Here is a 9,226-nt window from a genome sequence, read left to right as displayed (position 1 = left end):
GATCGACGCACAGTGTAGGCGGGACCACCGTCGATGATGCGGGGAGGAGGAGCGGGGGGGTGGGTGTAACCATGGTAGAGGTAGTGAAGGGTTTTAGTTGAGAGATGTGAAATACAGGATGGATCCGGAGCGCCGCAGGCAGCTGGAGCCAGTAGGTGACCTCCGGTTCTTGATGGTTGAACATCAAAGGTTGGAAGCCGTAGCACACCTTAAATGGGATTAGCTTCGTGGCTGAAGATACATGGAGATTGTGTGAAAGTTCAGCCCAGATGAGGTAGTGAGCCCAGAAGCGCTGACGGTCGGCGATAAAACATCTCAGATAGCGCTCCAGTTGTTGGTTGGTCCGCTCCGTCTAGAAAGACTACAGGTGGAGTCGATCAGACGGCAGAAGGCCTTCCAGAATTTGGCAGTAAACTGGGGCACTCTGTCCGAGACGATGTTCTTAGGGAACCCATGCAGACGGACTATGTGCTCTAAGATCAGCTCGGCTGTATGTTTGGCTGACGGGAGTCCGGCGAGGGCCACCAGATGCACGGTCTTAGAGAACCGATCAACGATGGTCATGATGGTGTCTTTTCCTTCGGAGACCAGCAGGCTCACAACAAAGTCGACGGCAATGTGTTGGTTAGTGTCCTTGGCCCTGGCGCACACTGGACACGCCTGAACGAACTCTTTGACGTCCCAAGCCATAGATGGCCACCAGAAGTCTCGCTGGAGAAACTGAAGGGAGCTGTGGCCTGCGGCTGGCGGACCCTCTTTTCCAAGTCCAGTTGAAGTGGTGCGATGATCTTGGATGAAGGAAGAACAGGTGCAGGGTCCGCCCGGGGAGGAACCAGCTCGAGTTGCCGAGAGAGCGCATCAGCTTTAGTGTTCTTGGACCCCGGGCGGTATGAGAGATGAAAATTATAATTTTCAAAAAACAACTCCCACCGCGCCTGTCGGGGATTCAGCTGCTTCAGGTTCCTGATGGAGATAAGGTTTTGATGGTTCGTCCAGATGATGAATAACTCTCTGGCGCCCTGGAGCCAGTGACGCCATTCCTCCAAAGCCCACTTTATGGCCAGCAGCTCGCGGCCCCCTACCCCGTTTCACTACTGGAGAAGAAACTACATGGATGTAGTTTTTGATCTGGACCTCATTGAGAGAGAACAGCTCCAGCGCCCACATCTGAAGCGTCCATCTCCACAACGAATGGTTTACTGACGTCAGGATAAAGAAGAATGGGAGCGGTGGTGAACTGGTGGCAGAGTCTTCTGAAGGCGGAGATGGCAGAAGGGTTGAGGTGAAAAGGGAGAGACAAGGGACGAGTCAGTGCGGTTAGGAGCGCGGCAACTGTACTGTAGTCCCGGATAAAGTGACGATAGAAATTCGCAAACCCGAGAAACCGTAGAAGTTGTTTAAGAGTCTTGGGTAGGGGCCAATGACGCACAACCTCTAGCTTCTGTGGGTCCATGGCCACACCCTGGGACGAGATGACAAAACCCAGGAACGTGGTGAAGCTCTAGTGAAAAGCACACTTTTCCAACTTACAGTACAGCTGATGGGCGAGTAGTCTCTTTAGGACCGCCCTGACGTGCTGGGTGTGTTCCTCAGCGGTACGGGAGTAGATGAGGATATCATCTAGATATGCAAATGCCCACCGTCCTAACATGTCTCGGAGAACATCATTGATGAGGTGTTGAAATGCGGCGGGGGCATTGCATAGTCCAAATGGGATCACAAGGCTTTCATAATGTCTAGTGGGGGTGATGAAAGCCGTCTTCCACTCATTGCCCTCTCTGATGCGGACCAAGTTGTAGGCGCTCCGAAGGTCCAACTTTGCAAAGATGGTGGCACCAGAGAGGGCATCCAGGGCTGAGTTGGTAAGAGGCAATGGGTGTGGGTTTTTGATGGTGATGTTATTTAGCCCCTGAGTCGATGAATGCAGTACTTCTAACCCGTTTGTGGCCAAATTGGAGGTGCACTTGGACCGTAAGATGGGAGGAGTTGGTTGTGACGGAGGAGAGGAGGAGGTGACCCGGTGAGTGACTCCCATCTCTCACCGGGCCTGCGCGTTTCCTGGCCGGAGAGGACAAATTGCTCGATGGTGCATAGCCGATGCACAGTAGGCGCAGAGTCCCTTTTTAAATCGCCGCTCCCGTTCTGCAGCGGTCAAGGAGGCGCGTCCTAATTGCATGGGTTCCCCGGCTCCGGTGTCAACCACGGCAGGAGGTGGAGATCCGACAAAACCAGTGTTAGCAGTGGTGAACGTGGTCGGTGGTTGAGGTGCAGTGCAGTAGTGGATGGGAGCAGGCGGCAGGGTCCTTGGGGCTGGCTTTGGACGAGAGAGAAGGCGCTGATCAATGCGGAGGGCTAGCCGGATCAGACCCTTCAGGGTGGCAGGAAGCTCTCGTCCGGCAAGTTCGTCTTTAATACGTGACGCCAGCCCTTCGAAATAGGATGTCCGGAGTGCAGCGTCTCCCCAGGATGTCTGCACAGTGAGGGTTCGAAATTCCGCTGTGTAATGGCCCACAGACGATCCTCCCTGCTGCAGGTGATAGAGCTTGGTGTCGGTCTCCACCTCGCCCACTGGGTGTTCAAAAGTGCGCTTGAGTTGGCGGGTAAACTCATTATATGAGTGGGCGGTGTCCGTATCTGCCCGGAGAACTGCCGTGGCCCACTCAGGAATTAAACTGTTTTAAACCCAAAGAGGTGAGTACTCACGAATTGGTAGACGAACAGCCTGAACCGACATGGGCCAAGCTCAATGACTAAGCGCTAACCCGTGGTTTGTTTACTTCTCTTATACTTTCTGGTTTGCGACCGCATTACTTCCGGGTCCTAGTGCCGGTCGCGTATTCATTGTGCATGACAGGTTTACTGGTAAGTGTGTAATGGTGAGTGTGTGATGGTTTAATGGTAAGTGTGTAATGGTGAGTGTGTAATGGTATAATGGTGAGTGTGTCACGGTGTACTGGTGAGTGTGTACTGGTGAGTGTTTAATGGTTTACTGGTAAGTGTGTAATAGTTTACTGGTAAGTGTGTAATGGTGAGTGTGTAATGGTTTACTGGTAAGTGTGTAATTGTAAGAGTGTAATGGTATAATGGTGAGTGTGTAATGGTGAGTGTGTAATGGTTTAATGGTGAGTGTGTAATGGTGAGTGTGTAATGGATTAATGGTAAGTGTGTAATGGTGAGTGTGTAATGGTTTAATAGTGAGTGTTTAATGGTGAGTGTATTAGTTTCATGTATTTTGCAGTTGCGGCACGAATTGTGTCTAATTATAGATGTGTATGTGTAAGACTTATTGGTGTAACATCTGGTCTGTGGGACGGAGCTCTGTGGGGTCAGGGTGTGGAGGAGCTGCTAATGGCTGGATTAGTGTGTATCTCTAATCCTGATGCTGACATGCGCACACACACCTGTGTGAAATGTTATGTTATATGAATATCTGGCCTTGTGTTTAACACAGAATGTGACTGTAACTGTCATGGCGTTGGTACTGCACATGTGTGTGTGTGTAGGGGGTTTTGTAATTAATGTAAAACCCTAAATTTCTAAAAACCAGAGCAACACCTCTGCACCAGCGCCACCCTGTGTAACTGAATTTAAATGTTTTCTTGTGGATATTTTTATGAAAATCACCTAAAGTCAACTCTACAGACTGAACGGTACTATATAATTACCTAAACGGTACCGAACAGCACTAAACAGTGCGTCTCCTTTCACTGATGTGGTACCTATTTTTTTGCTGCGTAATGAGAAGGATGGTCACGTGACCAGTTTCCTTTAAACAGTCACTGAACTAAATGAACCTTAAATCATTATAAATAATGATAATAATAGTGTAATAAATTATGTGTTTTAAGGTGAAGTTTTCAGTCTGGTGAGATTATGATCACATGGATATTTGTATCAACAATTAACCTTTTTTATTTATATATTCTGTATGTTTGTGTTTCTTATTAATCAGGTTTTATGAAAACAACAGCTGTGTGTCAGATACATTGGTAGAAGAATTAAAATACTGTAGCATAAAAAATAAATAAAACAAACAAAAAAGCACATACTGTACAAATCAGACAAACAAATAGCAAAGAGTACAACATATACTATACAGACAAAAGTATTCGTCCAAACCTACAATATGTGTGTGTGTGTGTGTGTGTGTATTTAGATGTGATGTTGGGGTTTGGCCAAATACTTTTGTCCATATAGTGTGTGTATATTAGACTAAAGAGATTAAGTTGTTAATGAATAAAAATGCAGAACTCCTGGTCTACTGCAAAATGTTCAGATGATGATTTTTATCCTTTTTAAAAAAAAATTTGTTAAACAGACGCGAAAGACGCTGGTGGAGAAGAAGCGCCGCGCCCGCATTAATGAAGAGGTCCACACCTTTGTGTCCATGTGTCCCGGCATCATGTCCACAGTCGCGACAGTCCTCCTTAACCATTTGTTGGAGTGCATGCCGCTACACGAGGACCTGCAGGACGTCATCATTGATCTCGGCTCCGAGCTCCTGTCTCCTCGGGAACGTGGCCTCGTATCGGCTTCCCGGGCTTGCTTCTGCCCCCGAGCTCCTCCACCGGCGGCGCTGAAGAAGATCCGAGCTCTGACCTGGAGGAGACCTTCAGCCGCGAGTCAGCTCCAGTGTCTGCGGCGGAGGAAGAGCAGGAGGAGAAAGAGCAGGAGGATCGGAGCACCGGAGTATCGAAGCATCGTCACCCCTACTGTACATCCATGTGGAGACCATGGTAAAGCCGTGAGTATACCAGAAACAACACGTCTTCAAACTGGAATTACACTGGAACTTCATCTACACAGAATAAAAGCTCGAAGGATGCTGAAGGACATCACTGTTTCATCCACACTTACAGGTTGAAGTTGTAGTGTTGAGACGTTTGGGTTTATTAAGTGTAATAAGATAGAGGGTAGTGTGAACAAACATTCACATTTTTGTTGCATTTTATATGAATTAGTTAGGAATCGAATTTGCTAAGGACTTTAGTGTTAAAGCACACACACACACACACACACACACACTTTACAATAAGATAAAATACATTTCACATGTGATCGTATGTGGGGCGGCATGGTGGTTAGCACTGTGTCCTTACACCCACATGGTCGAGGGTTCGATTCCCTCCCCTGCGTCTGTGTGCATGAAGTTTGCATGTTCTCCACGTACTCGGTGGATTTCCTTTCCTGGGTTTAAACACATTTACATGAACCCCTGTACATGAACTCTCTAAAATCCCACATGTAAAGTGTGTGTGTTACTTTTCTGTAAAACCTTTATCACTGTTGTGGTTGTTAGTCACAGAACCTCGTTTTAGGATTAAAACTAGACCTAATGGACGCTGCTGGACATTTCAGGAAAAATTTAACCGGTTTTTGTTTGTTAAATAACCTCAGATTCAGTAAGAATGACCCTGGATTATGCCTGAAATCTGTCTTATAACTGTTTTTATAATTTATTTCTGTGTGTTTGTTTTCAATGCAGAGAAACTACATAAAGTATCGATACATACATTAATGCTTTATTTATAGACAAGTTTTATAATAATAATAATAATAATAATAATAATAATAATAACAACAACAACAACAACAACAACTGTTTTTCGGTAAATGTCCTGCATGTAAAAAGTAATTTATAGGATTAAGGTGATGTTTTAAGTCTGAAGCAGTTTTTTTTATCTTATTAACTTTTTTATTATTATTTCCAATGATAGCTAAAGCAAATAACTCATAACAATAAAAATGATGAATGTGTAATTATGAATCATGAATGCCCTAAACACACCTAAAGAAAACACGATAATCAGATTTAAAACCAATTCCCAAAAGAATAAAACAGTTGTTTATTTAGCTATTAACACCAAATCACTAAAAACTTTACTTTATGCAATCATAAGATGTAAAAACAGTTATTATTATAAGTTATGTTGTTAAAGGAACAACATTAATACATTTTATCATAAACAAGAAGATTAAGTTTGGCAAATTAAAAATGTGTGTACAGCGGATCTGGAGGTGAGTTTCTAACTCGAAATTTAGCAGATCGCATTTTCCCACAAAAAACAACGTAAATGCAGATAATTTGTTCCAGCCACCCAAAAATATATAACAAAAAAATTAAAACAAATTTCCAATGTTTTTCTCAGTTCCACAGAACACAGTATAACTCATTGTTTCTTTTTTTAATTTGAACTGAAAGTGGCCACCGTTCATTTTGGTGCAGTGCTCTGTTCTTCCACATGGAGAGAAGCGCCTTTTATTTCAGTTTACACACGACTCGAAGTTTATCAGAGTCCATCACATAATCAGGTGCTGCTTCTGCAGTGTGTGTGACAGCAGGGCAGTGAGACGGCCCAGGTCCTGTCTGTCTCTCGGAGAGACGGTTCGGTCCGAGCCCCACCCACAGAGACCCTGGGGTGACACGCCTCCTCTTGAGCTCAGACTCCACCTCTTCATGTTTAGCTGCAGAATCGATGTTGAGAATTCCAGCCCTGTTCCCTTCATTACAGTAACCCAGCGCTTCCTGCCAGCTCAGAGCCTCAGCACTCACATGGATGGAGCCTGAGAGAGACAGAAAAACCCAAAAGGAGGAGGATGGTTTAGAATGAGATCAGAGACAGAGACTCACACCAGCTGTGGTCTAGTCATCATACAGAAGAGGGATGAGACAGATTTATTGTTTATAGAGTCGTCACTTACTGATGGTGTAACACAGAACCTTTTCTGAGGCCTCTTTGCATGATCGTGAAAACCATTTCCCTCGAAAAAGTATTACACAGCCATCTGATGACTGGCCAGGATAATCAACCATCCAGTTCCTGTAAGCAGAGTTTCCTCCATCAGTCCACTGCCAGTCATCACGCAGCAGGCCGATCCAGAAGGGCATGCTGCTGTTTAACCCTTTAATCTTCACCTCTTCATTTTGCTGCTGATCTCTGATGCTGACCAGGTCAGTGTAGCGCCACCTGCAGTAACGCTGAGCACCAAACCAGGTCTTATTCTCAAGGATTAGATGATAATTAAGAGTCTGTGATGAGGGATCTGTTAGGGTTAAAAAAAAACTGTCCTCTTTTCTGTATGCTTACAGTGATAATACACAGTAAACATATATGTTTACTGTGTATTATCATATATATATATATATATATATATATATATATATATATATATATACAGTGGAACCTTGGATTACGAGTATAATTCGTCCAGGAAGTGGGCTCGCATTCCAAAATGCTCGTAAACCAAATTAGATTTTCCCATAAGAAATAATGGAAACTTAAAGTATTCGTTTTACAGACCAAAAAAATAAATACAAAATATTAAGTAAAAATAAAACAAATTAACCTGCATGTTACTTTCAAAAAAGTTAAAAATAAATCCCGGCAGATAAGCGTTTCCCTTTGTGCATGCAGGCACTGTGTGTGTGTATGTGTGTGTGTGTGTGTGTGTGAGTGGAGACTCTTGCTTTCAGCCCCTCCTGTCTCTCTTTCCTCATCTTACACATTAAAACTTTCTCCTCTCGTTTAAACACACTCACACACACATTAACGGAAAGACTATTGTTCCCATCTAAATTATTAAAGCTTCTCTGCTTTATTTTAATGTTGCTCGCGACAGCATAACAGCTTGTTAATTCATGCTCGTGTAATGATGAGATGGACAACCTGCTTGATGCCTCCGTTCTTTTATTTTCTGCATTGTCAGGTTATATTACAAACTTTCGGGTGGATCCTGCACTTAAGTCCAACTAAAAAAAACTACTGAAGAACAAAACTCAGGCTCAATATCCTAACTTAAATCATCTCATTCGCGTTCACACGCAGCGGACTGAATTACCCACAATGCATTTCCCGCACTGGACTACACTTCCGTAAACAGGGGTCATAAATCAACGTCTCTCTTCCGCTACACTGTTTTATCTAAAAAAAAAAAAAGAAGAAGAAGCTATAAACATCGCTAATGACACTTGTGTGAGCGCAAACTAACAGAATCACTGCTGTAAAGTAAAACAAACAAACAAATGACCCAGCACCTCACCTCTGAAAAGATTTGCGACAGAGTTTCTCCAGATAGCAGAGTGTGTGTCTCTTGCCATCATTTCTGTGCGCGCGTGTGTGTTTGTGAATGAGGGTTTCACACACACACAGCCGGCACAGTGTCTAATTACGCTCGCGCGCGCGCACACACACACACACACACACACACATAGATTTTCAACCTCTGTATTGAGTATTTCTTTTGCCTTAATTGCGCGCACACACGTGTGTTATAAGAAACAGTACACGCGCTGTACACACGCGCTTCCGAACACATAATAAAATATGTTTCACACACACGTAGTCACAGTGTTATAGTAAACAGTACTCGCGTGCACAGATGTTGATTATACCAGTAAGAGACGAGCACTAAGTCCCAGCAGGGTAGATGAATACCCGCAGCGCAAGAGAGAGAAAAACCGTTGGCTCAGTTGTGATGACGCGACGCTCGGTGTCAAAACAAGAGGCGCATGCGTTATACATGATACTCGGAGCTCGTAAACCTTGACAACGCTCGTTTTTTAAGTCAAAATTAATTAAAAATCTTTGCTCGTCTTCCGGAACGCTCGTAAATCGCGTTACTCGTAATCTGAGGTTCCACTGTATATATATATATATATAAATCATTACAGTATCTACAGTGGAACCTTGGATTACGAGCATAATTAAGTCCAGAAGCGGCTCGTATTTCAAAACACTCGTAAATCAAAGCAAATTTTTTCCATTAGAAATAAAGGAAACTCAAATTATTCTTTCTACAGCCCAAAAAAATAAATACATAAAAATAATTAATACAAAATATAAAGTAAAAATAAAACAAATTAACCTGCACTTTACCTTAAAAAAAAAGTAAGAATAAATCCCGACAGAGTAGTGTTTCCATTTGTGCGCACAGGCAGTGTGTGTGTGTGTGTGTGTGTGAAGCTAAAGTAAAAGCAAAAGAGGTACCAGCCCCTCCCCTCTTCTCGTCTTACACAGTAACCCTTCCTTCTCTCTTATTTGAGTTTTAAACACACACAAACACAAAAAGACTGTTTAATCTAAAAAAATACAGGAAATCTCTCTAATGACACTCGATTGAGCGACACACTAACGGAATCACTGCTGTAAAGTAAATATAAAACAAATTAACCTGCACTTTACCTTTGAAAAGAATCGCGACAGAGCAGTGTTTCTGTGTAGAGCAG

The 9,226-nt window shown here is 43.6% G+C and overlaps 1 pseudogene; it reads left to right on the top strand.

Moving 5' to 3' along the window:
* Positions 1-1,976: 1,976 nt before the first annotated feature.
* Positions 1,977-4,740, top strand: LOC128513411 (transcription cofactor HES-6-like; annotated as a pseudogene).
* Positions 4,741-9,226: the final 4,486 nt, after the last annotated feature.

The sequence above is a fragment of the Clarias gariepinus genome, chromosome 25 (assembly GCF_024256425.1).
Source record: "Clarias gariepinus isolate MV-2021 ecotype Netherlands chromosome 25, CGAR_prim_01v2, whole genome shotgun sequence".
Taxonomy (NCBI): Eukaryota; Metazoa; Chordata; class Actinopteri; order Siluriformes; family Clariidae; genus Clarias; species Clarias gariepinus.
Note: the sequence above shows the minus strand (reverse complement) of the source record. Positions and strands in the feature narration are given on the sequence as shown.